This window comes from Amblyomma maculatum, chromosome 4, assembly GCF_055883805.1.
Source record: "Amblyomma maculatum isolate TAMU_Amacu chromosome 4, ASM5588380v1, whole genome shotgun sequence".
Taxonomy (NCBI): domain Eukaryota; kingdom Metazoa; phylum Arthropoda; class Arachnida; order Ixodida; family Ixodidae; genus Amblyomma; species Amblyomma maculatum.
In genome coordinates this window covers 108,104,577-108,131,414 of record NC_139347.1, presented here as the reverse complement: position 1 = coordinate 108,131,414, position 26,838 = coordinate 108,104,577, and the positions used below count along the sequence as shown (strand labels likewise).

At 43.6% G+C, this 26,838-nt stretch overlaps 1 long non-coding RNA gene across 1 annotated transcript in view; it reads right to left on the bottom strand.

The window, feature by feature from the left end:
• Nucleotides 1-1,117: 1,117 nt before the first annotated feature.
• The window catches only part of LOC146191928 (uncharacterized), a 55,326-nt gene continuing 29,605 nt past the window's right edge, over nucleotides 1,118-26,838 (bottom strand). The window contains exons 3-4 of the long non-coding RNA XR_014706715.1: nucleotides 6,376-6,513; nucleotides 1,118-1,182 (exon numbers count right to left, since the gene is read on the bottom strand). This is a non-coding gene — a long non-coding RNA (uncharacterized LOC146191928). The remainder of the gene's footprint in view (nucleotides 1,183-6,375; nucleotides 6,514-26,838) is intronic.

Genomic DNA, 26,838 nt, shown 5'->3' with positions numbered 1-26,838 from the left:
GCTTTCTTATGCAATGCGCCGGATTAGCTGTGCTGATGCATTTGAACCGGTAAGCAAAGACTATTCAAGGCACTCCAGACTATTTTTCACATATTGACATTCATAAGTTTCCTAGCTTTAACAACTCATCATTTAAATTCCCTAAGTAATTGCTGATAATGATGCTCTAGACATTCCAATCTGTTATGCATTCGCATGGCTGCCATGCCCAGCTTGCATTGAGAAAGAGTGCAGGAAAGAAGGAATGTTTCATTACCGGCAATCCCTCGCGCTTTCTTTCATGGTTATGCTTTAGATTCCTGTGATATCAGAGATACATAGTTTTAACGCTAACTTGCTGCAATATTGAATGTTGCGACAAAGGTCTCCACTTCTTCGTCTGCAGCCAGTGATGGTGTATGTGAAAGGCACCCTCTCAAAAATCCGCACACCGCTATAGAGGCTATCCGGGGTTGATATTTCAGCGCACCATTCGGAAGCACATCAAAAATATTTATAGAAGTGGTCCTTTCATGTACGCAATCAACAGGATAACTTACGTGTGCGACCCTGTCTAGGCGACATTTTAACAGACCACAAAGCAGTACTCAGCCAAATAAAGAAATGTTCATTTTTTCATCTATGCTTATTAAAAAAGCGCCTCGTGAGCTCTATTGAAACATAGTGCTGCCATGCGATGTGTTGAGCCGCAAATTTTCCTAGAGTATATGAAAGTAATAGTTGCATTTGCAGTCCGCCTATCGATCTGACACAATAGTCAGATTTAAATAGAGGGACTCTATTGCTTAGGGGAACAGGGGAATAGCGGGGAGCCAGTCTGCATGCCCAGTGTAATTTCAGCACCCCCGCCCTTTCATCGCAGGATTAGGCACTTGCGAATTGTCGCCCTGCGATTATTCTATTCTCAGCCTCGCTGAAGGAGATTCAGCCTTGCACGTTATTTATGACGCGATAAATGCCAGCAAAAATGTATCCAAGCGTAAATAAATGCAGTGGAAAACAACGGACATCGCACTCCTCAATAGCCATTTCCTCTAAATACTTGATGTTTTTGGTGAAGACTAAAGGCATAAGAAAGAGCAATTTTTATTCAAAATGGCCAGCTCACATGTTCGATGCCAGACTGGTTGCCTTCCTGCTTCCGTGAAGCCCGGTATCTAGGCGTGTAGGAACATCTCTGCTCTAGAATGATAAATCAGATTATAAGCGCTCCTTTGCAGCAGCTCAGGTTCCCTCCACGATTACCTCACGCACAAATGTAACTACGAAGGAGGAAGCGACAGCATTTACTGATGACGTACTTGATAGACAACTATCAGGCCACATGATCGTGAACTTGGATATGAAATTAATTCATTAGATCACAGGCTGATTCCCAATTCTAAGCTAATTGCACAACTCCTATACATGCTTGTTTAGAACTTACACAGCAATAAATGCATATGTCGCAAACTAAAGATCACTCTTCTCTTTCTCAATCGCGAGGCTTTGGTCGTCTGCCACAGGAGCAGAAACGCTCTTTTAGCATCATACGCTCGTAGTTTCTCAAGTAAAATTCCTTAAACACCCCGTGGTGATATGAGCGTATGCTTGAAGCCATCATATAGTTGTGCCTGTTTTCGTAAGAAGGTATTGCAAATCGTCATCAGTCCGTTCGTCTCTCCGTTCAAGATTACATGGGGCAAGCTTCCTTCGGCAAGCTGTCCACCTTTTCACTTCAAAATCTATCGAGATGCCAACGCACTCGATAAAGTATTAGTTGAGCTTTAATTCTGTTTTACCCTAGTTGAACTGCGATAGCAACGGCGGAAGCTTCTTTTGCCTGCTACATTACCCCTATCACGCCCTCTCTGTGTAAGGTGCTACATTATTGGGGACACACTAGCTCATCCTTTATGAGTATGACCCGAGAGCGAAAGTTACCAATCTTCTTTTCCTCCTCCTCCTCCTCCTCAACTGTTCAAGGTCAAGCATGGCTTCAGCCGGGACCACGTGCCGCCTTGAAACCTGGCGCAGTATTGCTATCGCAATAAAATGTAAAACTGCCTTAATAAAGATCAATCATCTCTATATGGAAGAAATAAAGAGACCGGTTCTTTCCATCGCAGCAAAAGTTATCACTTCCAAGTATCGGTTTATTATTTAAACTACACTATATTTCTTTCATTTTTTAGAGAGCGAGCACCCACACATATACGATTCATCGTTTTATACCAAAAAACTTATATTCTATCCATGAAAATCTGTAGCAGTGTTTACAAAAATCAGGCAGCACTGAGTATACTTCACACTGTTGTTGCCTAAAATGAATATTGATATCTTTCTGCAATATAAGATGAGAAGTAGGTGCTATCTCCAGCTTTGGAGACAACTTCATGACACTCTCTCTGGACAACATCGATAGAAGAATTATGAATTTGGGCTGTGAGCGCATTCTCCTCCCAAAGCACCGGAACAATTGATGATTCATTATTTCGCTATGGAAGCATTTTCAAGACTTCCTTATAATAGCGACACCAAAAGCATTGAAAAGAAGGCGCACTCGATCGTGAAGAAAAGTTACCCGTTAGTGGATTTCGGCTTTTACTGCGTTTATCACAATGAGTCCTGAGCAGGACAGAGGCAACAGAGCCAAACCTCTCCTATTATTCCTGTCTATAATATACGCCATGATTGCCGGATGGCCTTACTTTTTGTAAAAAAAGAAAAAAAGGCTGGAGACAAGTGCAGTCTTGTGGTGGTTTCATGCTAATTAATTTTTTTGTGCTAGATTCGCCTTACATGAGTATATGTCGGACATCGGAGGCGAATTGATATGGCCGTACGAGAGTCTAAAAATAAAGATTCAAGATCATGATATGAATATCACTGCATCGCAGTGATAGCGTTTTGGTAGCCAAATGGTTGCAAAACAGTCCAACATGTGCATCTAGGCGGGTATTAGCCAGCTACAGGTAGAGATAATAGAGTTCCTAATGCCCGTCTAGGCACCTTTTTTGGGAAAGGATATAGCTTTCATGCAAATACTACACATCTTACATGCCGCCCAGCTTGCCTTTTGCATAGTGTTTGGTTCTTTTAGTTCTTTAGGGGACTTTCGCTCGTTCCTACCTAAATCCCCCAGCTTGTAATTAAAGCTCTTTGTCGGACAGTGAAGCTGGGATATTCGCTAAGGCCGCCTGCGGGACGAACCAGCGTGGCTGACTTCACGACGCTAACAGTCTTAAGATATATAATGCGCCCTTAAGCAAATGTTGCCGTAATCTCATATACAGCTTTTATGCACCATGCGCATTTCCGCAAGGGAACCCCTGTTATTTCGTAAGTCATGCCAACGCCTTGCTAACGTAAACAACAAACCTTGAACCCTAATTACTTTTGCTGTCCCAACTAAATAACCTGGTATGCAAAAGCAGCGGATTGCAAGGCGAATCAGTTTTTCTAATCCACCTGAAACGACGATGCAGGAGCTGACATCTAGAGAACTATGAAGTACATGTCTTATCCTCTTGAATGAATTGTACTTTCTGGAGCCTCTGAACGCAGCTTTCAAAGAATAAAAGTGTCGAAAGTTGACAATCTGACCACGCGGTAATAGCATTTTCGGGTAGATGTTTACGGCGGGGCCGGAACAGCTGGTCTCATTTCTTAAAAAAAAAATAATCCTTTTCGAATGCCACGCTATGAATTCAAGATTGTCACAAAACGTTCATGCAACATGCCTTTACGTTGTTTAGAAAAAACTTAGTGCTCTTTTTTGTATGAATTTTTAAAACGCATAAAAGGCGCCGATATTCAGTAAAACAACGAGATTATAATGTAATTTGGAACTCTTTGATTTTGTTTATTGTGTGAAAATTTCTTTTTCCAAATTGGCTAGTAAGTGGAAAAAAAATGCTCATTTGTATTCTTACATCATATGTGTTTGTACTGCATTGTCGTATCAAAATTGTGAAAACAAAACTATTGATCTTACTGCCTGAGCGTGATGCTGGCTCCTCATTTGAACTGGATGATTTTGCTTTGAATTCAAAGGGAAGATAAACCTCAACAACATTGTTACGGCATACGTTGCGAATGAACTTGAAAATTTTTCTTTGTGACAAATATTGTACCCCGGCGCTCCGTTAACATTTTTGACACGCAGATGTACAGGTAATGAGAGAGCTCAGTTTTCCGCGTCAAAATTCCAAGATGCTAAGGATGAGGAAGTCTTCATTTGTCATGTTGTGATTATTCCTCAACTAACTTTTTTTTAAATGTTTCTGATTTCCTGATATATTTTATGCAGCCACTTTGTTTGATGACCTCGTTTGAAACAGGTGTATGCTAGAAATGCCGAGCCTACGCCTGGTGGGTGTTGAGAATAAAAATAGATGTCTGAAGAATGTGATGCACTTTGCCGAATTAGATGCTAATGGCTCTTTTTGGACTAGCCCGAAAAAGGGTCATATGGAAGTTTTCCAAGAAACTGTGATAATGACTAGCTCTTTAGAAACACATAATTCGAGCATGGCGTATATTTTTCACTGTGTTATTTTCGAAGACATGTATTTGTCAACTTCTCAAAGCAAAAGCTTTCATCCTATGACATACGCCATTTGAATCTTTCCTCACAAAGAAAGCTGCTTTCAACCATCGTTAAGGAAAATCATGGCAAGCTGGTTGAGCACGTTCAAGTGAATGTGGTGTGTGTTTTCAACTGGCCAGTATGCCACACCCTCTGCGTCACTTTCTGAAGCTGTATAGAGCTAATCCACTTATTATCTGCTTGCTTCGTTATACCATCTCGCGTATTGGCAGAGAAGGAACAGAAACTAGATGTTTAGCATAGTTTACCATTGTATTCAACTAATACTCCACAGCACAGTTACGCTTGGTAAGCTCCACTAAGCGGGTGCGCTAAGCGCAGCGTCATCGCCACTGGCCAGCATGGCTGGATCTGAGTCGAAATGCGGTTGCTCCTTGTTTTTATACACATCATTTGATATCATATGGCTGTTTGCATAGCGCCATGGCGCGGCATGATGTCGCCACGTGATTAATAACCTGCGCCACCCCCTTCTATTCTCTATTCAGCTTCAGGTTTGAAAAGTCAAAGATAAAATTGTCGAGGTGGTGCGATATCAAGGTGGCCCAGCATGTTACACTGAAGGACAGCTGTGGTGTGACCTCTACCCATACATGACTTCTAACTCGGCAAAGGTCAAATTTAGTGCACACGAAGACCGGCTCTACGCACTGTAGTAAAATGTTCGTTTAAAATCCTACGTCGATAGCTCGGCGCACTACATTTTTCGATTTTTAAGACACAACAAATGAGTGGAACTAGAGTAGGTTCCTAAGGGACAAAATAAACTTTACGGAAGCGCCTGATTATAACCTGCCAATCGGATCATGGCAATATTTTCTCGAGTAAAACTGGCCTATGAACACCGCTTTATTGGATAGAAGTGTGCAGTGAGCCTTTCGTTAACATCTCGGGCAAGAGGCAATCAATATAGTACCTGTGGCGTTGGAAGACAATACCGTTCAGGACGAAAACCCTGCCAGCAGAGAAAAATATCTCGTCAGGCATTAGTTCTACAGTTTATTCAGAATACGTGTACACCCAACAACCCATTGCACCTAAATCAGTAGAATAATCTGCACATGTTTTTTCAATAATGTTTCCTTCTTATCAGTTCTTACTTTGGCTCCCCCTTGCATCCTTTCAGATAAGGTCAGGCTTGGCAGGCATACTTTACTCTGCTTTGCTATTATTCTACTTCGTTTCAATTCTTCTCTCCTCCTTCTGGAAAGCTCTTCATAACTATTCCCCTGTAGCTGTATTGCTTATTAGTTCCCTTTGGAATCATCATCATCATCATCATCATCATCATCAGACTGACTATACCCACTGCAGGACGAAAGCCTCTCACATATGTCTCCAATTCACCCGGTTCTGTGCTAGCTGCATCCCTTTGGAATACCTGTCCCCTTTCAAGAAACATGTGTGAGCGTTGAGCCTGGTTTCGGTGCTGATTTATCTACAATTCATTGCAGTTTCCCTCATCTTTTTCAGGTCACGGGATAACCGGTTCCAGGCCCATAGAAATTAATACCTAAGAAAATGTTCTTCCACTCTTTCCCCAGTTTCTTTCTCTCCCACTCACTGGCATTTCGCCTTCAGCAGCAAAAGAGCATTTAAGCCCCACCACTGATGCTCTCGCTGCCCAGACGATGGCAAGTCCCCTTGTCGAAACGCTGGCTCGGCGCCCTACCCGAAGTTCCCTCTCAACCCTTATTCAGTGTTTTGTCATGAAAAGGCGTACGTCGTACCATCAGCCATGTATGATGGTGCGTAGTATCATGTCAAGTAAAAAAAGAACTTACATAAAGCGATGCCAATATGCCCTAGTCCCGTAATTCGCAATGCCTGGAAAAAAGGATGGTGTCATACAGCAGTTACAGTATTCAAAATGACTTGCAAAATGTCTTGACATTACGCCAGAGCCACTTGATAAGGTTTCACTGCAAAAGAACGATGACATCACACATCAATCACATCACAAAGGGGCACATCACTCAGGATCATCAGCAGTAAAAAATTTTCCACACTGAAGTAGACTTCTATTCAGTCAATATTTTATGCTTCCAGGTATCGTGGCTAACTGCCGGCTGCTGTGAAGCTGCCGGGCTGCGTTTATATATCAGCCCAAACGAATAGTCCGAACGAGGCGCTACAGGCGGTCGTTTACGGCAGAGTAATAACAACAAAAGTATAATCGCTGTTGTGGTTCAAGTAACGAATGCTGAGACCTCAGCGAGTGGGCGTCAACATTTTTTTTTCTTTATGTAGAGAAGCGTGCCGCTTCAAACGGTTCGAAGGTAACAACACGTTGCCATAAGTTGGGATGTTGTTTGCCCGCCAAGCAAGTCTAAACATTGACGGCTAACGCATTTACGCAAGTAATATGCGACAAAATAGTGAGTGTAAGAAGGCAGTAAGTGTAAGAAGGATGTAGGGCAGGAGGAAGGGGGAGGGAAAGTTACTCGAAGTCGTTAATTTTGAACAATCGACTAAGTGCATTCTCTCTTTAGAACAGCGACAAAGATAAAAATGTAATTCAAGCATAAAGAGTGCTCTGCAGCTTGGTGCATTAATGAACACGTCTTTACTATTATATAGTAATACTCCTGCGCATAGTCCTGCACATGTCAAATCTAAAGGAAAACAAAGGATTGCAAACCCTGCATGGGCTAACCCACGATTTGAACTTTTGGCACCCGAAGCGAGAATTGTGCGCCAATACCCCTTACGCACTTCTTATAGTAATCTGTTATGCATCACGTCAATGCTCGATAATGAGGTGCATTATTCTTGAAACAAAAAAAAAAAACGCGACCAGTGCACCGGAAGTAGGCTGTTTAAACTTACTGTGGACTGATACGCTTTTGGGCGCAGTGTTTTTTCCTACAAAACATACACGTTAGTTTGCTAAAGATTTTTTATTGGGTACTGTAAAAAAAAACTTTATTCTGAGTTTTCGCACAGGTTTAGAAAATTTTATTCTTCCAAACCGAGGAAAGCTCAGAAAGCGATTTTATACAATAAAGAGTCTGTTATTGAAGCTTTTCGACGTAACAGATATCCTCTGCTCTTCCACACCCACCAGATAAACTAAACGCCGGTATACGCGATCACAAAGCTAAGGCTCTGAGGAAAGCTTCATTCCAGTTACCACACACATTTATGAGGAGTACAGTATATGCAGCCGTGTGCCTTCGTTTTTGACAATGTTTTCTCTAAAGTTAGTGAAGATAAAAAAAAAAAGGTCCCATTTATAATTTGAGAAACTCGGGCATTACCATGTTATTTTAGTTACAAACTATATAATCACTGGAAAGTAAAAAATTGTAACTGGACAAATAATCAACGCCAAATTTTAAAATGTGCCCAACCTAGGTTGTGCCATGAAATAGGTTCAACGTGATGTATTGATAGCGTGCATTTAAAGCAAAGCTGATATGAAATGGGCACGGAAAAGGGCTCACTCACAACTATGTTCGTTTTGTCATGTATCAAAACGCATACGTAAAACAAGGTGATGGCGATGTATGATAGTTCACTAGCTTTTCAAACTGACAAGCTTGCACTACAAGAAACACAAATTTTTAATAAAAACAAAACGAATCTGCATAGAAACATATACTAAAAACGAAATATAATAGTTATCATATATGAAAAAAACATCTCGGCAGCTTTAAGCTATTCGAAATTGACAGCCACTGCTTAATAGCAAAAAGAAGAAAAAACACAAGGCAAAAAGAGCACGGAAGAAATATCATGGCATTATACAGTATAAAAGACAGGCTCACGCTTGCTAAATGTGTCAGGTAATAAAAATAAGAATAAGTGGAGCATTAATGGCGTAGTAAGAAAGTAATTCTCCGAGACTAGTGTCATTTACGTCAAGCGCATTTTTCTAATGCGGAAGCGAGGACGGGGTAATGAAAGCGGCTGTGCGCTGCCCCCAATTTCAGCGGCCGACGCACAACGACCGTTGTCCTTTTCTCGTCCAGTGGCCTGCAAATGTTCTCGGGAGCAGTTTGGACAGGATCGCCGAGGTTTTCTCTTCTGTGCGAAGTCATTAAGTGCAACGGCGAATGTATTCGAAATTGTCCCATCGCCGTCTGTCACGCCCTAAGGCCGCATTTCAGGCCCATTAGAATGGCTGTTATCTCAGTCACATGAACTGAAGGCTCGAGTAGCGGAACGTATTTCAAAAAAATGCAAGCGTAGCAGTGTGCCTCTCCGAGTCAGGCCGCATGTCGAGATTTGAAATTTTATAGGGATAGAGGTACGTAGCTGGCACAGGACCCTATTGACCGGAGACCTACGGCAGAGGCCCTGTTCCTTGGAGGAGACGGAGATGGGGGATGATATTCCTGATGACAGTGATGAAGGTCTCTGTTTCCTAGGCTGTTTACCTTGATACCTGCTGAAGATAAAACAGCGTCTGTCACACTATCGGACGAAAACATAACGAAAGTGCTATTGGTGTTCTTTAATTGGAATGTCTGCAATATTAAATGTAAATGTAAAATGTAAGTGTAAAATGTAAAACAAAAATATGATTCCATTCGCATCACTTTCTAGCAAGGTTCTTGACAGGTCACCAAGGATCAGAGCACGTACCTACGGGAAGATTATTCGTAGAAACGCGATGTACTGAGTAGCTTTCGAAATGTAAGAGAACAAGTGGTTACAGGTGTCCGAACCAGCAGTACTTGGAAATCGCTAGAAATGTTTTATTATTACTTTTTGCAGCATTGGTCTTAACGATGGACGATGTATGAGCTTACCGACAGCCGCAGGTAAAAACTTCTTTCATAACACTCAAATTGTGTTCGGTTTCATAAGTTGAATTATTTGCTTTTATGGATCCAAAGGCGCAGACATGCGTTTTAATTTTTGTGTATTACTGCTGGGGATTCGTATATTCGAAAGTGTGAACACATTGCCACGAAGGTATAAAAATATCTTTTATTGACGTTCTAGCCTCGCCGAAATCGGCGTGCTCGGAAGAATGTCACATAGAGAGATGTCACTCGTAAAGCAACTTCCCATCCAACTGTATCCCATTGTATCTATTCGTAAGTCATTTCTCCCATAAATAATACCAACACACTGAACCGTTTATAGCGGGCGCACTGTTTTTTGGAGTGAATATGACCGCCTTCCTGCTGTCATGCAATGACTTTACTCATATTCCACACAGCAGTTCTAAAGCTGTACAGCTTGCAAAAATTCACAGTGTCTAACGTTTTGCTTTCGAACGTTCCGGAATTCATGTTAAATTAGTTTTACGAGATTATACGCGAATACTGTAGCGTAACCAGTAGACAGATATAAAACTTGACAAAGAGTAATAGATAAAGCACAGGAAGGCAGTAAGAGCGCATGACCTGTTTTGTTTTTTCTCGGTTGTGTGTCTGTCACGAAATCGGCGCCCATTTTCATCAAGCCGGTACGGCGCGAGGCGTGGAAGGCATGGAGAGAAAAGCCCCCTTCCCCGCGTGGGAGAGCGCGTAGCTTTGTACGCGTTGCCGTCACCCTCTTTCCCATTGCCCGGGGAGGACGGTGGTTCATCGGACTGGAATCAGCCAGAAATTTCCAGCATGTTCTATGGGACCTGGCCAATGGCGACGCGCGGCTCGACGGGAGGAAGAGAGAGCGCTATAACCAGCGAAGCTAAGTGTGTGTGCGCGCTAGCTTTGACGCGTGCTAACAAACAGACGCGGCGCGCCCTATTTAAAGAGACCGCGCCGTTTGATGAGTCAGTCAGTCAGTCAGTCAGTTCGTCAGTGCTTTGCGACGTGTTCGCGACAGTGCTTCGGCTGGACTCCCGGGGATCACCCGCTGCTGGCAAGCCCACGGACTTTCAAGGGAGCGGCGCTCGTCTCGTATGGCGGCCACATCGTGACTCTTGAGGCGTCGGACTGCAACAGTGCCCGGTGAACAATTTGGTGTTTGTTTATGTAACTCTCTCGTGCTTGATCTGTTGTAAAGCCTGTGTTATTGAATCATTCTGTAGTTGCATGCTTAGCGTTTGTTATTCTGTGAACCTCTCGTCTGTGTATTTCAAGTGATCTTGTGTATTCCTTTGTATCGTCTCTTGCTGTGCATAAATTGTGCTTGTTTGTTACTTCTGACTCCGATCCTTACTCTGGTTTGAACCGGCGACCGCTGGGCACCAAACGACCACCCCCTTCTGTCACTATAAGGTAGTTGAATTCCGGCTGAGCTTGCCACGCAGGTCGAGGGCATCTCCTTCGCGACCGGAACAGCTACCCCCACTCACTCTAAGGGTGTCTGGGAGTGTGCGCACCGTTAAGGGCGCATCGTTAATAATACCCCCTAATTATTAACGGGTGATAATTATTCTGGCGTCCGCGACAGGACGTTTGGTGCACTCAAGCTCAGAGGACGGTGAACGAGTTGGAAGAGTTTACGAAGAGGTCGTAAACAGTGTAGCAGCAGAGCGGTAGCGAGAGGTAGTGCCGCGCGGAAGCGTTTAGGCGAAGTTCGCTAAGCAGTGTTTAGGCTACACCCAGACGGTTCGCGCTTCAGATATGAATCTGAAAGAGTTGATTGAGGCTGGCACCCAGCTAGGGTTGTCCGGTGCCGAACTGCGCAAATGGGTTAGCCAGAGAGAAAAAGAAGAAAGAGAGAGAGAAGAAAAGGAACGAGAGAGGGCTCGAAAAGAAGCCGAGGAAGAAAGAGAGTAGGCTCGAAAGGAGCGTGGAGAGGAATTTCAGCGAGAAAAGGAATTACTTATTATGAAACTTCAGCTCCAAAACTCAGGGAACAACAACGGTTTAACTGAAGTGCATAGCTCCAGTGAAGGACATAGCAGCTTGCGGATAGACGCAAGCAAATTGATCCCGAAATACGACGAGAGAAGAGACGATCTCGACGCGTTCCTCTTGCGTTTTGAAAGGGTCGCCATAAATGCAAATTGGGCAGACAGTGAATGTGCTACCATCTTGAGCACTTGCCTTAGCGGCGAAGCATTAAGTGTGTTTGGAAGACTTCCTCATGAGGATGCAGGCAGCTATAACAAAGTGAAAGCTGCATTACTTAAAAGGTTTAGATTTACGACGGATGGGTTTCGTGAGAAGTTCAGGACTGGGAAACCTATGGACGGTGAAACGGCAACACAGTATGTTGCGCGATTGAGTCATTATTTCGACCGCTGGACTGAACTCTCAAAAATTAAACTTGAGTATGGCGCACTTCGCGAACTCCTAATTAAGGAAAAATTTCTGGGTAGCTGTCACCCTGGTTTGTCGCTTTATTTAAAAGAAAGAAAGGCACATACATTGGATGAAATGATGGAAGTTGCAGACCAGTATTTGGAAGCCCAGGGAGGCGAGAATTTGAGCAAAATTGTAAATTCTGAAACCCCTCAAAAGCCCGAATTCCGGCGGACACAACATAGCGCAAAGTCACCCCCGAGGTGCTATCTCTGCGGACAACTAGGCCACATCGCACCTAACTGCCGCAAACTCGCAACCCACAATCCATCCTCGTGTTGGAAATGCGGACAGAAGGGCCACAAAGCAATGTCGTGTCCCGAAGTTGACAAGGCAGCACCGCAGGCGGCATGCGCGAAGACTCCGTCAGAGTCGGAATACCGCCTGGAGGAAGAAGATGCGATGGCTTTGTTGAGCTTAAGAACGGCCGGAAAGTCCGCGTGGTGCACGACCTAGAGGAGGAGGAAGCAGAGAAGGTGGTTAATCGGAAGAAGGACAAGAAAAACCGGGTGGTGAACGCCGTAGTACATGCACAACCTGGATCTGCGGTGAATCGGATGCCGGTTTCGAGGGGAAAGATAGGAAGAAAATCAGTTTCTGTGCTACGAGATACAGGTAGTAGTGCGGTAATTGTGAAACGAAGTTTGATTCATGAGAATGATCTGGCTGGCGAGAAATGCCCTGTGAGGCTAATTGACGGCTCAATCCAATTACTGCCTGAGGCAAAATTGGAAGTGCAGACGCAATACTATTCTGGAAAACTGACAGCCCTGTGCATGGAACGCCCTATCTTCGATTTGGTGTTGGGAAATATCAAGGGCGCAACATTTACCGAGGATCCTGATCAAAGTCCCGCGCCTGTGCGCTGCAAGGAATCTAAAAAGAAAAAGGCAAGGCGAGCAAAGCAAGGCCATGAGAAGCCAGAAGAAAAGCCTCGAGACATGAATAAACAAAAGGAAGCCTCTCAGGAGGAACCCGAAAAGAAAGGGACGACTCAGAAAATTAAGTCAGGAATGCCTAGGCCGTCGTTGATGCAGGTAGCCCAAGTGTTTGTCCTACTTATGGGGGCGTTACTTGGGATATTTCACCTTCAGCGGAAGGAATACCGGTGCCTAGGAAAGAACACTATTACAGTGATTCTTTTTGTTGGTCTGTGCGCGTTGGCACAGGTTCCCGTGTATCCGTCGGCGCTACTGGTTGTAGGGGCAATTATCGGACACATTGGTTGTGTGATTTGCAAGAGGATAAGTCCTGCCTCATGGAATTTTCAGTAGCCCGATCGGAGAACATAAAAGCGTCTCAAATGCGAGAGACTAGAGCGAAGGCAGAATCCCTGGCGGACAGAGGCGTGTCACGCACTGATCGCGGGTTAGAATTACGCTCGGAAATTTAGGTTTGTGCGCTTCGCATTTGAAAAACGGTGTGTTGTTGATTCTTATGTGTATCTGACGACAGTGTGTTGCTATGTTTGAGAATTTCATGGCATTGATGTGTAAATTTTGTAATGGGTTACTACAGTTTGTGAAATTTGTGCAATGTGTGTGATATGGTCATTTGCCCCATATATTTGTGAGCGCATGCATGTGCGCGCGATGTTCGTGGTTGTTGTGAATATTGTGGGACAATATTCTTTAAGGGAGGCGCATTGTCGCGAAATCGGCGCCCATTTTCATCAAGCCGGTACGGCGCGAGGCCCGCACGGCGTCGCGTGGAAGGCATGGAGAGAAAAGCCCCCTTCCCCGCGTGGGAGAGCGCGTAGCTTTGTACGCGTTGCCGTCACCCTCTTTCCCATTGCCCGGGGAGGACGGTGGTTCATCGGACTGGAATCAGCCAGAAATTTCCAGCATGTTCTATGGGACCTGGCCAATGGCGACGCGCGGCTCGACGGGAGGAAGAGAGAGCGCTATAACCAGCGAAGCTAAGTGTGTGTGCGCGCTAGCTTTGACGCGTGCTAACAAACAGACGCGGCGCGCCCTATTTAAAGAGACCGCGCCGTTTGATGAGTCAGTCAGTCAGTCAGTCAGTTCATCAGTGCTTTGCGACGTGTTCGCGACAGTGCTTCGGCTGGACTCCCGGGGATCACTCGCTGCTGGCAAGCCCACGGACTTTCAAGGGAGCGGCGCTCGTCTCGTATGGCGGCCACATCGTGACTCTTGAGGCGTCGGACTGCAACAGTGCCCGGTGAACAATTTGGTGTTTGTTTATGTAACTCTCTCGTGTTTGATCTGTTGTAAAGCCTGTGTTATTGAATCATTCTGTAGTTGCATGCTTAGCGTTTGTTATTCTGTGAACCTCTCGTCTGTGTATTTCAAGTGATCTTGTGTATTCCTTTGTATCGTCTCTTGCTGCGCATAAATTGTGCTTGTTTGTTACTTCTGACTCCGATCCTTACTCTGGTTTGAACCGGCGACCGCTGGGCACCAAACGACCACCCCCTTCTGTCACTACAAGGTAGTTGAATTCCGGCTGAGCTTGCCACGCAGGTCGAGGACATCTCCTTCGCGACCGGAACAGCTACCCCCACTCACTCTAAGGGTGTCTGGGAGTGTGCGCACCGTTAAGGGCGCATCGTTAATAATAACCCCTAATTACTAACGGGTGACAGTCTTCCTGTTCGTTATTGCTTTGGTCAAGCTCAAATGCACTATCTGACCCGTCTTCAAGTTTTATTAAACTATCTTTCAGACAATGAGGGCTCTTTTATGTGTGCCATGTATTTCTCCGTCGCAAGTCCACATGTGTGTTTTCATAGCGCGTGTCTCGGTGTCAATTTTCCCTTCTTGCTCGGTTGTTTGTGTCTTCCTGTGCGTTATTATTTTGGTCAAGCTCCGATGCACCATCTAGCCCGTCTGCACAATTTGTTGTTAAACAGGTACACAACTTGAACATGTAGCCCCATGAAGTGTAAGTAGAACCTAATTTCCACTAACACGCTGTGACAGGCATATGTTGACGACAGAATAGGGGGTGGAGTAATGTAGATCCAAGAAAGCGGTTGCATTCATCGACTGGAGTTATCCACCTCGGTGGCAGCGCGTTTAAATACGCCCCTCGGTACGCACTTTTTACGCGTTGAGGCCGTAACAGCTTTAATGAAAGATGGGGGGAACCTTCATGAACCCATCTTGCCCACGCCGGAGCCTCAGTATGCTTGGATTACCGCCACTTTTGTGCGATATGCCGCAAGATGGTGACACGGAATAATCATCACCTGCGGCAAACGACTGGAAGCATCATCGCAAGCAACGGTCCTTTACTAGGTATGCTTATGAAAACGTTGATGAATGGTCCGGGAATTTCTAGCTAGTGGGTACCTATAATGGGTGGAATCTTACTGGAAGGGTTGGGAATGTTATTCAATTTATTTATCTTATCAATCACAGAGCCATTTCCTTCATTATAGTGGAAGGTTTGGTAGAAAAATTAGCAATATACATCCAAAAGTGGTCAAGAGCATTGCCATAAAGATAAGATAACATTACTAATAAACTGTGTAACAGAAAACAGGAAAATAAATAACTGGTTAATATGGCCACCGCATTATTAGGAATGAAAAGAGCTTTAAAAAAATTGACAATCTAAAGAGTCCAGTTCTGCATCTGATTCTGCACCAAAATTCGGCATCACAATTGTGCTCTTCCGGAATTTTTATTTTTTTAAGATCCTTGTGGGTCCTGTCGTCAAATCCTTAGAGTGACACTTTTCTCATGGCATTTTTAAAAATAAACGAGAAATGTGTGAGTATGGCTGTCTATAGATGTGCATTTTTGTATACCTTACCAAATAACAGTTTTCATCCAAGGCCCTTCAGGGCCGGCTATTTTACGCCATGTTAGGACAACAGCCAATTAAGGAACACAAGAGCTCTGTATAAGACAATCAAAGATATCAAAGGAAGCTTCTGTGCTAAGCTGGGCGTGATAAAGGACAAACGAGGCAAGGACCTCACTGAAGCCTCAGACATAAAGAAGAGGTGGCAGGAATACACAGAAGAACTGTACAAGAAGGACCCGGATGTGCAAACCCAACATAGGACGGTTGTGATTACTGATCTCGAGCCGGGCATCCTGAAGAGTGAAGTTGAATGGGCCTTAGCCAGCCTTGCTAAGAACAAAGCTAGCGGAATTGATGGTATTCCAGCTGAGTTGCTTCAAAACCTCAACCACGACGCTGTTAACACACTGCATACATTATGTCAAAAGATTTGGACAACCCTGCAGTGGCCACAGGATTGGAGGAGGTCAGTTTACATCCCCATTCCAAAGAAAGGCAGTGCCAAAGATTGTTCCAACTACCGCACGATCGCGCTTATTTCGCATGCTAGCAAGGTGATGTTAAAAATCCTGCATGTAGGCTGCAGCAGTATGTGGATCGGGAGCTTCCGGACGTGCAAGCTGGGTTTCGCAAGGGCAGAGGAACTAGAGACCAAATTGCCAACCTTCGCTGGATCATGGAAAAAGCAAGAGAGTTCCAGAAACCCATTTACTTCTGCTTTATTGATTATGCGAAAGCGTTTGACTGCGTAGATCACAGCAGATTGTGGCAAGCTCTCCAAGAGATGGGATTTCCAATTCACCTCATCTGTCTCCTCAGGAACCTTTATGAAGGGCAAGAGGCCACAGTCAGAACTGGGCATGGCCTTACTGATTGGTTTCCGATTGAGAAAGGAGTGAGGCAAGGCTGCATACTGTCGCCCTGCCTATTTAACCTATATGCAGAGTGCATCATGAGGAAGGCCGGTCTGGACGAGTCTTCAGCTGGAGTGAAGATTGCTGGAAAACGTATCAACAACCTTAGATATGCGGATGATACCACTTTAATGGCAGAAAGTGAAGTGGAACTCAAGAGACTTCTGATGCGCGTACAAGAAGAGAGTGAGAAGTTTGGGCTTAAACTGAACATTAAAAAGACGAAGATCATGGCGTCTTGCCCTATCAAGTCCTGGAGCATCAATGAACAAGAAGTGGAAGCTGTGACAGATTTTCTATTCTTGGGCGCCAAGATTACCTCGGAAGGAGACTGCAGCCATGAAATTAGGAGACGCCTGCTTCTGGGAAAGAGAGCAATGGTTAGCCTTGACCGCCTAGTAAAGAGCAGAGACATTAGTCTACCAACCAAGATCCGTATAACCCGTGCTATGGTCTTTCCAGTTGTGATGTATGGATGCGAGAGTTGGCTGACCGCCGAAGAATTGATGCGTTTGAATTGTGGTGCTGGCGAAGACTCTTAAGAGTTCCTTGGACTGCCAGAAGATCAAATCAGTCGATATTGTCGACCATAAACCCTGACTGCTCATTGGAGGGTCAAATTCTAAAGTTAAAGCTCAGCTACTTTGGTCATCTGATGAGAAGAGAGGAGTCGCTGGAGAAAGATTTGATGTTGGGAAAGGTTGAGGGTCGCCGGAGAAGGGGTAGGCAGCGAACGCGATGGTTAGATGGCATTCTCGAGGCATTGCAGATGAAGCTATGTGATGTTAAGAAGATAGTGAGAGACCGGAAAGCGTGGCGTGACATGGTCCATAGGGTCACGAAGAGTCGGACATGACTGAACGCCTGAACTGAACTGAACCCCTAAAATACTTAACACTAAGGAGGAAAATTACACCTATATAACCCGTATACTGAGAAGTTAGGAAAAAAAAAGCCCTATGCCACACTTCGTATATTCTGAATCTCTTTATTCCCGTTGCTTAAATTTTTATCCCCGGTTTTTATACATTCGTAATTTTGCCCACCAATTTGAAAATGAAAAACAAACTTTTTTATGCTATATGTGCAACCTAAATTAAGGGGTCATTTAACCTCCGCCAATAAAGGTCTGACGCGACAGCGTTTGCAACCACGGACGGTGAGATAGAGCCTGCTATGCGATGACGTCCCAGTAAATTCGGAAAACGCTTCTTGAAATTTTATCTGTACCAGTGCGCGTTCTTCAGAACGCACATGTTTACGTTCCATGCAACGCCGCGGGACAATTACATCTGAGCACCTACATCTTGAGTCACCACGCTCCAAATGATCATTTTTGAATTATTTCAATTTTTAATAAGTTAGCCCTCTAAATATTTATCCCGACCTGGGGTGCTCAGTGGTTACGGCGCTCGACTACTAAGGAAGCGGGATCGAATCCCGGCCTCGGCGGCCGCTTTTCGATGGAGGCAAAAAGCAAGGCGCTCGTGTGCTATGCGTTGTCAGTGCACGTTAAAGTACCCCAGGTGATCGAAATTTCCGGAGGCCTCCACTACGACGTCTCTCCAGCCTGAGTCACTTTGGGGACGTTAAACCCCACAAAACAACAACAGCCTCTAAATATTTCCTAATTAGCTTCTGAAGCACTAGCTTTTCGTTCTGAACATTTTGATTCGTTAGAATTATTTCTTTTCAGATTTCCCATTTTTGCTATTGTTTCTTATGATTACTCAATCAATTACGCATTGAAGTTTTGGAGCTAGCATTAACAAACATTGCCTTGTCATTCTGAGCATTTTGACTTCTTTGAACAAACTTTTCTGTTTTTTGTTTTTTATTTTCTTAATTCATCAAATAATCTATAATTACAATGTGGTCATTACCTCGTCATTGCATATCACACACCAATAAATCACCAGTAACTACAACCACAATTTATCATGATGCGAGTTTATTTATTTTTTTTTTTTGCAGCCTCCGATTACTTTCGACACTAGGTCGATCGGCTTTATTCAGGCATGGAGTTTGGGATGTAACTGTATAGATACAGATATAAATAGGAACAACGGTACCGGAAGAAGAAATCATCATGAGCGAAGAGGTATAAATGATATTTAGATACTGCACTCTTTTGAAGGTTCATTTGGGGATGGGGAGGGGAAAGCCTTATGGGACGAACTTGGCTGCACCTTCGTGAGTCACTGAAATATCAGTTTCAGGCCAGAACAAAAAAGAACATTGCCTTTTATTTTTGCTAATGGTTAAATATAAAAAATTATGGTGAAAATACTCGCAAACTCAAATGTGTAAATTATTTCCAAGCTTGCACTGACAATATATTTTTTTCAAGGAAAAACAAAACTTCCATTTGGCTTTCAGCTAGCGCCGAAGGAAGCACAATCGATAGTACTAAAACACATAAATTTTTTATACGGCAAATACAATGAAAAAAAGAAAGATGTTTGCAAGCCCTCCCGAGCTGGCTCAAACCAGAACAAAAGATCTACAGAACCACGCACGAAAGAAGGGCGGACCTGAGCCAAATCCGACTCCAACTTTTTCGAACACAGTACGTGACTTGAGTCCACCTCTTGAATCGCATTTTAGCGGAAAAAGTATATTGAAGACGCTGAAAGCGAAAACATGAGGGTTCTTGTGGAGCAGAAATATTTTCAAAACTCTTCAAGCTTACTCTAATCCCGTGTGTTATGAACCCTCCTGCAGTTGTTCTTAGAAGACCGCCAATGTGAGCCTCGTAGTTGAGTTGACATTTTCTGTTGCTGTGGCTTGCTTCGTATACGCTCGAATTTTAGTTTCCTCCTTACATATGTTTGCTTCACTTTAGGTGCTCCCGTGCGCACTCTCCTTTGTCTGACCTGCTAATAATGTTGTTTAGCTTATATCAAAACTTCTTGAAAAAGATTTCTTTGTCATTGGCTCCCTTTCGGCCGTTTACATACATCTTCTAGGATTACGTTTTATCCCCTTAGCATGTATTTTGAAGAATGCTGTAGATATCACGTGGGAAATTAAACGATAATTCTTTCTTCTGAGAACACTGCCCACTTAATGTTTTCCCGCTCAAAAGCTCCATGAATGCACAACAAGGAAAACTACGCATGTAAAAAACTGCACCATATTTTTGTGCCTAAACGATGACAAAGCTGCAAAGGTTCATTTCGAAACAGCGGCGATTATATTTTGATATTTTTCATAGCAAAAGTACCTGTGGCTCATCCAGTTTGATATAATTTCTGCGACATTGAAAAGTCGTATGAAAATATAAAAACTTTCCAAACCCAGGCGGTGTAGCGGTGTTAGCGCTACCTCGTCATTACTAAGTTGTCCAAGTTCCTTCCTTTCAGAAAGCCTTTCTTGGTTCATGAGTGGCGGCCGCACGAGTACTCCGTCGGCTCAGACAGTTTCAAAGTGAATTCAACAAAAGTCACATTAAAAGCCAGACCCGATTCCCGTCTACAACCATGCTGTCCACAATTCAATCCATTAGTCCATAACCATATTCTGAAGCCAATCTAGTAGATTGTCCCTTATTCAATACAACAGTCCGTAATATAATCCTAAACAAATCCAGTAATTCTATTAGCATTTAGAAATAAATCGTCCTCTACTGGGAATCGAAATCCTTCCCTTGAGTCCCCATCCGAGTGCCCTAAGGAAACGTATCTTAATTCTCCTTGTCTAGCGTTGCTGCCGTCTCCATGGTAGCGTAGGGGACGCGATGACGACCACTTCACCCACGGCTCTAGAAGGGAGAGTGGTGGGCAGCAACTGCGCTTCAAATAGAGTCACTCTTGCGTCGAATAGACTTACTGTACAAAGCTTATATAGTAACTCTTGCTGGTCATCTGCCTGGCGGCTGTGAAGGTCAAGCGTTTCAGCATGCGTGTGCAATCTCCGCTCAGTCGAGCTACACACCTTGAATCTGGCACGGAAGCATCTGCTCTACATTCTGGTATTATCCACTCGTTTCTGTCAAATAACCGCTACAGTAGAATGTCCCCAAATGCTTTCACCTCATCAGGCTCACGACGTCTTTGGTGACCCAAAAAAGTTTTGTCACATGTCACAAAAAAGTAGACACGTACAAGGCTCGTGTAAATATTTCTTGCTCTGCATTGTTGCGGAAATGATCGCTCAGACTGCGAACACGGCATGATAAGATTATTGATGAATTTTGCGCGTTGGTATAACATTGGGATCTATATAAAATTGAAGTTATTCCGGTAAGCAACATGAAAGTAAACGGCAACAGCACCTGATCGGAAGCAGGGTTTTATCATCGCACTCTGTAGTAACTTTCTTTGCATTCCGTGTTTGCAAGCAAAATACAAATATAATAAAGTTTGGTGATGCTTTTGTGGCTTCTAATCTGTATTCTAGTTGGCCTATTTTATAAAATTCATCGTTGCGCATTTTCTCGGCATTTTAGGTTATGCTTACCGGGCCGCAGGTATCAAAAACGTAACGAAGGTGTGAAAAAAGGGCTGCTTTCTGCTTTGATATTGTTGACTTGATCATTGACGTTGCATCACGAAAAAACATGAACAGAACATCAGATTCTACTTAGTTATAAATAAACTAAATCGCGGAATATTTCATATTGAAGAGTTAATGTTCTTAAAAGGGAGAAAGGTACTCGCTTAAAGCCTGCCAGTGAGGGTATAATGGTAATCTTAATGACGCCTTTGTTTATTGTGGACGACACTAAAAAAATGGAGCCACCCAACAAGTCTCCAGCGCAAAGTTAACAATAAAATTCTTTTTAAAGAAAATTTCTAGTTCTCTGCAGTATAAGTTGAACTTTTCATAATATCCGCCTCAAGTTAAAAACCGCACATGAGAAAAAAAAAAGATATAACACGAACAGTGTTTCAGAAAAGGGCTTAAAAATAGGTGTGATTTATTTCTGCAAGATATCAAAGAAAACACATCTCATACAAGTCTTCTTTTGCAGTTTCGCAGTCAATTGTTAGACCGCCAACGAGAGCCACCATATATATCAACCAGCAACCATTTCCCTCTTGGTACATCTGCTGACAGGAGTTGCAAGCAGGGTACTGGCGCTGAATTTGAAAGCCGGCGTCCTAATCAGACCTGTGCTAGCACAGTTAGCATGTAACCGTTGAAACACGTGCGTAAGAAGCTTTGTTCATTTGCTGCTTCCCGCGACCTGCACGACAAACGCCCCCGATGCGCTCCAAGAAAGGCCCCGCGAGCTTTTGCTCCTTTATATGTTTAATTTCTTTACTATTGTTTTCGATAATATTCCTAGTTTGGCTTTTGTTTTAGCGTCTCTCTTGGGCGGAAAGTGTTGCCATATCCCCGAATTAGATTTCGTGTTTTGAATGACCCAAACATGAATTGATTCCTGAGAAGACTGAAATGCTGCGGCTACAGGATGGAGCGATCGCCGCTCTGGAAAAGGTCAGAATTGGTGGAGCTGCTCCCAGAGACGTTCCTGCACAACCGATGTGGCGAGGGGTCGAAGCATGTAGAAAAAGCAAATGTTTAAGGCAAAAAGATATGCAGAGTGTAATGTTGCTATTCCGAATTGCATAAAAAAAAACACCAGGGTAGCGAAACAGAACTATATGGAAAACGTAAATATCACTAAATACATACAAACGATCATAAAGACAAATGTACACTACTTAGAGCTACCTCGAAAACCCTGGAGTGAATATTCCATATCCACCGCAGTCGTTCACTTATGTCATTTCAACTAGTTGTCTTGAGTTTAGCCTGCATTCACTCGTTTTATATTTGGGACGCACACTTAGATTCAAGCTTTGCAACACGGGATGAAAATGTCCAATAGTAACTGCACAGACTTTGTAAAAAATGTGCGCGCTTAGCTATGCCAGTTATAAGAAAAATGACGAAGGGATCTTCCATGGATCACAAGAGCGTGTTTTTTCTACTCGACACGAGACTAGTGCAAACAAACTGCAGACGTCAGAACCAAATGCAGCTAGCTCCTGGTGGCTTCATTTTTCATGTCATGCCGCGTTCGTTGGACGTCCCAGCCTATGTTGAAAAAGTCAGGACTTTGTGGCGGCCGAGTTTTTGGAGTCATCGCCAGGTGGTTGTGGCTTCGCATCATGAGGACATTCAGCTTACTCTTTGCCTACATCGCGAAGAAAAGCCTTCTTGCCGTGTTTCACCCAAATCCGCTTCAGTATCGCAAGGCAGTGTTTCCTTCTTAGTTTCTTTTTATTTTTGACAGACATAATCGAAATGCTTCTTTTTTATTTTATCTTTGGCCATGTGGGTTTTAAAACAATACCTAAAAATTTACGAAAACAAACAAGACCACCAGGGGTTTTCCTCCCTGACAGGGTATCGAGTTAAGCACTGTGGCTACATTATTCATCTTATTTTTACAGGTGCGTACATACGCTGCGTTCATTTTCGAACATAAAAGTCGAAACAGCATGTCAGGTTGTAGGAATAACTGAGGCTTCCCAATGGTCTTGGAAGAACACTTTACTGTCACATTTTTGCTATGGCAAACGTAGCTTACACAAGCGGCAATCGCTTTAAGGAAAATGCTACTTAGGATGTTGCTGACAAACTATGTTCGTAAAATGCAGATTTCTCGCTCCTGGATTCGAAACTGTGTGACAGAGGCAGCAAGCAAACTAGGAAGTTAGTATGTTGCTGTCAGGCTATGCGATTCTCTCGTGTACCTGTAGCTGCTATCCCTGGGCCGGTGTTCGTAAGTAGATGAAGGCTAACCATGGCAGAGTGTTTTTCAGAAGCGTTTCTTCGTATTCGGCGAACTCAAAATGTATGCAAAGCTTATGATAGCTTCAGTGCTCCTGTATCACGACGACGCGCACTTTAACAGAAAAGATGTGAGAGGGCAAATGCCAAACAAGTAACAAAAATAAAAGAGATCGGCGGAATATATAAGATCTGCCATCTCCGAAAAAAAAAACACATATAAATAGAAATCCGAAATGGACACAATATGCTAAGATACGTTCGGAGTCGGCGGCCCTATTGTGCCTCAGTTCAGTTTAGTCGTTCAGTCGTGTCCGACTCTTCGTGACCCTATGGACCATGTCACGCCACGCTTTCCGGTCTCTCACTATCTTCCTAACATCACATAACTTTATCTGCAGTGCCTCGAGGATGCCATCTAACCAACGCGTTCGCTGCCTACCCCTTCTCCGGCGACCCTCAACCTTTCCCAACATCAAATCTTTCTCCAGCGACTCCTCTCTTCTCATCAGATGACCAAAGTAGCTGAGCTTTAACTTTAAAATTTGACCATCCAATGAGCAGTCAGGGTTTATGGTCGACAATATCGACTGATTTGATCTTCTGGCAGTCCAAGGAACTCTCAAGAGTCTTCGCCAGCACCACAATTCAAACGCGTCAATTCTTCGGCGGTCAGCCTTTTTCACAGTCCAACTCTCGCATCTATACATCACAACTGGAAAGACCATAGCACGAGTTATACGGATCTTGGTTGGCAGACTAATGTCTCTGCTCTTTACTAGGCGGTCAAGGCTAACCATTGCTCTCTTTCCCAGAAGCAGGCGTCTCCTAATTTCATGGCTGCAGTCTCCTTCCGAGGTAATCTTGGAGCCCAAGAAGAGAAAATCTGTCACAGCCTCCACTTCTTGTCCATGAATGCGCCAGGACTTGATAGGGCAAGACGCCATGATCTTTGTCTTTTTAATGTTCAGTTTAAGCCAAAACTTCTCACTCTCTTCTTGTACGCGGATCAGAAGTCTCTTGAGTTCCACTTCACTTTCTGCAATTAAAGTGGTATCATCCGCATATCTAAGGTTGTTGATACGTTTTCAAGCAATCTTCACTCCAGCTGAAGACTCTTCCAGACCGGCCTTCCTCATGATGCACTCTGCATATAGGTTAAATAGGCAGGGCGACAGTATGCAGCCTTGCCTCACTCCTTTCTCGATCGGAAACCAATCAGTAAAACCATGCCCAGTTCTGACTGTGGCCTCTTGCCCTTCATACAGGTTCCTGAGGAGACAGATGAGGTGAATTGGAACTCTCATCTCTTGGAGAGCTTGCCACAATCTGCTGTGATCTACGCAGTCAAACGCTTTCGCATAATCAATAAAGCAGAAGTAGATGGGTTTCTGGAACTCTCTTGCTTTTTCCATGATCCAGCGAAGGTTAGCAATTTGGTCTCTAGTTCCTCTGCCCTTGCGAAACCCAGCTTGCACGTCCGGAAGCTCCCGATCCACATACTCCTGCAGCCTACCTTGGAGGATTTTCAACTTTGTGCCTAGTCAACAACAAATGCCATAAATTAAAGCGGGGGGATATAAAAATCTGAGCTGCTAGAAATCAACTGACCATGCTTTATTTGATTCGGATATCTGTTTAGCGAAGGGCTCGTTCCTGCTGCGAGATCTAGCTATCTGGAAAAGCTCCTACTCATTATTCTAACCTAAACGTTAGGGAAATCTTCCCCGTGTAATCTACTGTTACTCACTTCTTTGTAACGGTAAGCTTCGTCGAGCTACATTTGCCTTGTTTAATTCTTCCGACGAACTATTTCTCTTCTAAGGAAAAGTGTGAAAAACTGTGGAAGTTAGCATAATTTTTCTGGAGCGTGATTTAAACTGCGCAAATCGTTTCCATCTCTGCAAAAAAGGGGCAGCATATGGTTTGCGGTCAACACCATGAGAAAAGCAGAATATTATAACTACTTAATTATGCCGTAGTTTGCACACCTTACTCTAATAAATTCCAGCACTTCCACCTCTCTCGTCAGTATTTAATACATTTTCTAACATTTCTCTTATTTAGTAGATACATCACCCAAATTATTAATACCTCTACTTTATCTTCATCGCCAACTGCTCCACTGCTCCTCAAAGTCATTGTTTTGAATCAATTAAGAACTCGGCATTTGTTTGAACAATTTCTCAAATATCTGTGAGTCAAGACACAAAATATGTTATACACTTATCTTGGTGATCAGCTTGATGTAACTATATCTGCAAAACACCTGCTTAATTTATCGACTTCACATAAGGCTACGACTTTCCGATTTCCACTCAAGCTCGCTTATTTCAAGCACATTTCTACCGATAATTTGACGGTGGACAACATAGATAAACCGGACCAAGTGAAACTATACCCTTTAAATGACATTTCCTGCTCAAGTGTTACCTAGAACGGAGACCCCCCTCCTTCTGGATTTGCAACGCCCTCTGCACCCTCTAATAAACAGTAACATGGAATAGAAATAAGGAAGAAGGTGAGGCCGCTAAAAATAAAATCGCGGTAGTAACGACAAACTGAGATTTACACACATTTTTTTTGGACCCAAACATAATAAAATTTGCAGTAATAATAGTAGTAACATAAAACTTTTTATTGGTGAAAATGGGGTTGGTCGAGTCTTCAGTCCGAGACTCCATTGCCTGAAGCCGCTGCCCGAGGTCTCGCAAGCAAGGTCCTTTATGTCACAAGGTCGGAGCAAATTCTAGCACTGCATTTTGCTACAAAATTTCATAAAACAAAAACTGGAAGAAGTATGTGACTGCCTATTTATAGCGCATATACAGTTGCCAAAGACACATCGTCTGAAAAAAGGGCAGCATATTTCTTTTCTGCTGTTATTTTTTTCTGTCCCATTCGGGAACAGATTTTGTGCCACATAGGCAGGATAGTTTAGTCCCCTGGAGAAGGTATTCAACTTTGTAGTACTTCTGTTCTGAAAGGGTCGGAATTTCTGAGAGCATCTGCATCTTTTCCCTTAGGATGCAGCGGCAGCTCACGCATATCGTGTGTTCCAACCTGCCGTGACAAGCGGGTATGCACAGTCAGCGAAATGACATCTTGGTCCTGCTTGAATCCTGAGTTGGAAATGATAAACTACATGTCTCAGTGTTCTATCTTTTTTGGGCGAATTCATGTTTTATAGATGCAAACACGCACAAAGAAATCTCAAATTACCTGCGCCGCAAATGGATTTTAGCCGCTTTTGGAGAAACGCTTACGGTCTGAAGGCACGAAGAAGGCTCGGGATGCAGGCGCGGAAAGCACTCAAGGTAACAATAAAGTTAACTATTCTTGTCTTTTGCATAAACTATAGAGCTATAGTTTGCCTTGATGGGGATATGGGGTGTAAACAAGCCAAGAGTCTCGAGTCAACACTTCCAGTAATCGCAGATTAGATGTTGTTTATGCCACAAAACGAATTCGAGGCTACGTCATAATACTCTGAACTTGTGTCCATAGCAAAAGAAAGAGAATGCTGCGGACGCCTAGAAAGGCTTGCTCCGCTCTTCACGCTGAAGAGCTGAAGAACGCTGAAGAGCGACTGACAAACGTT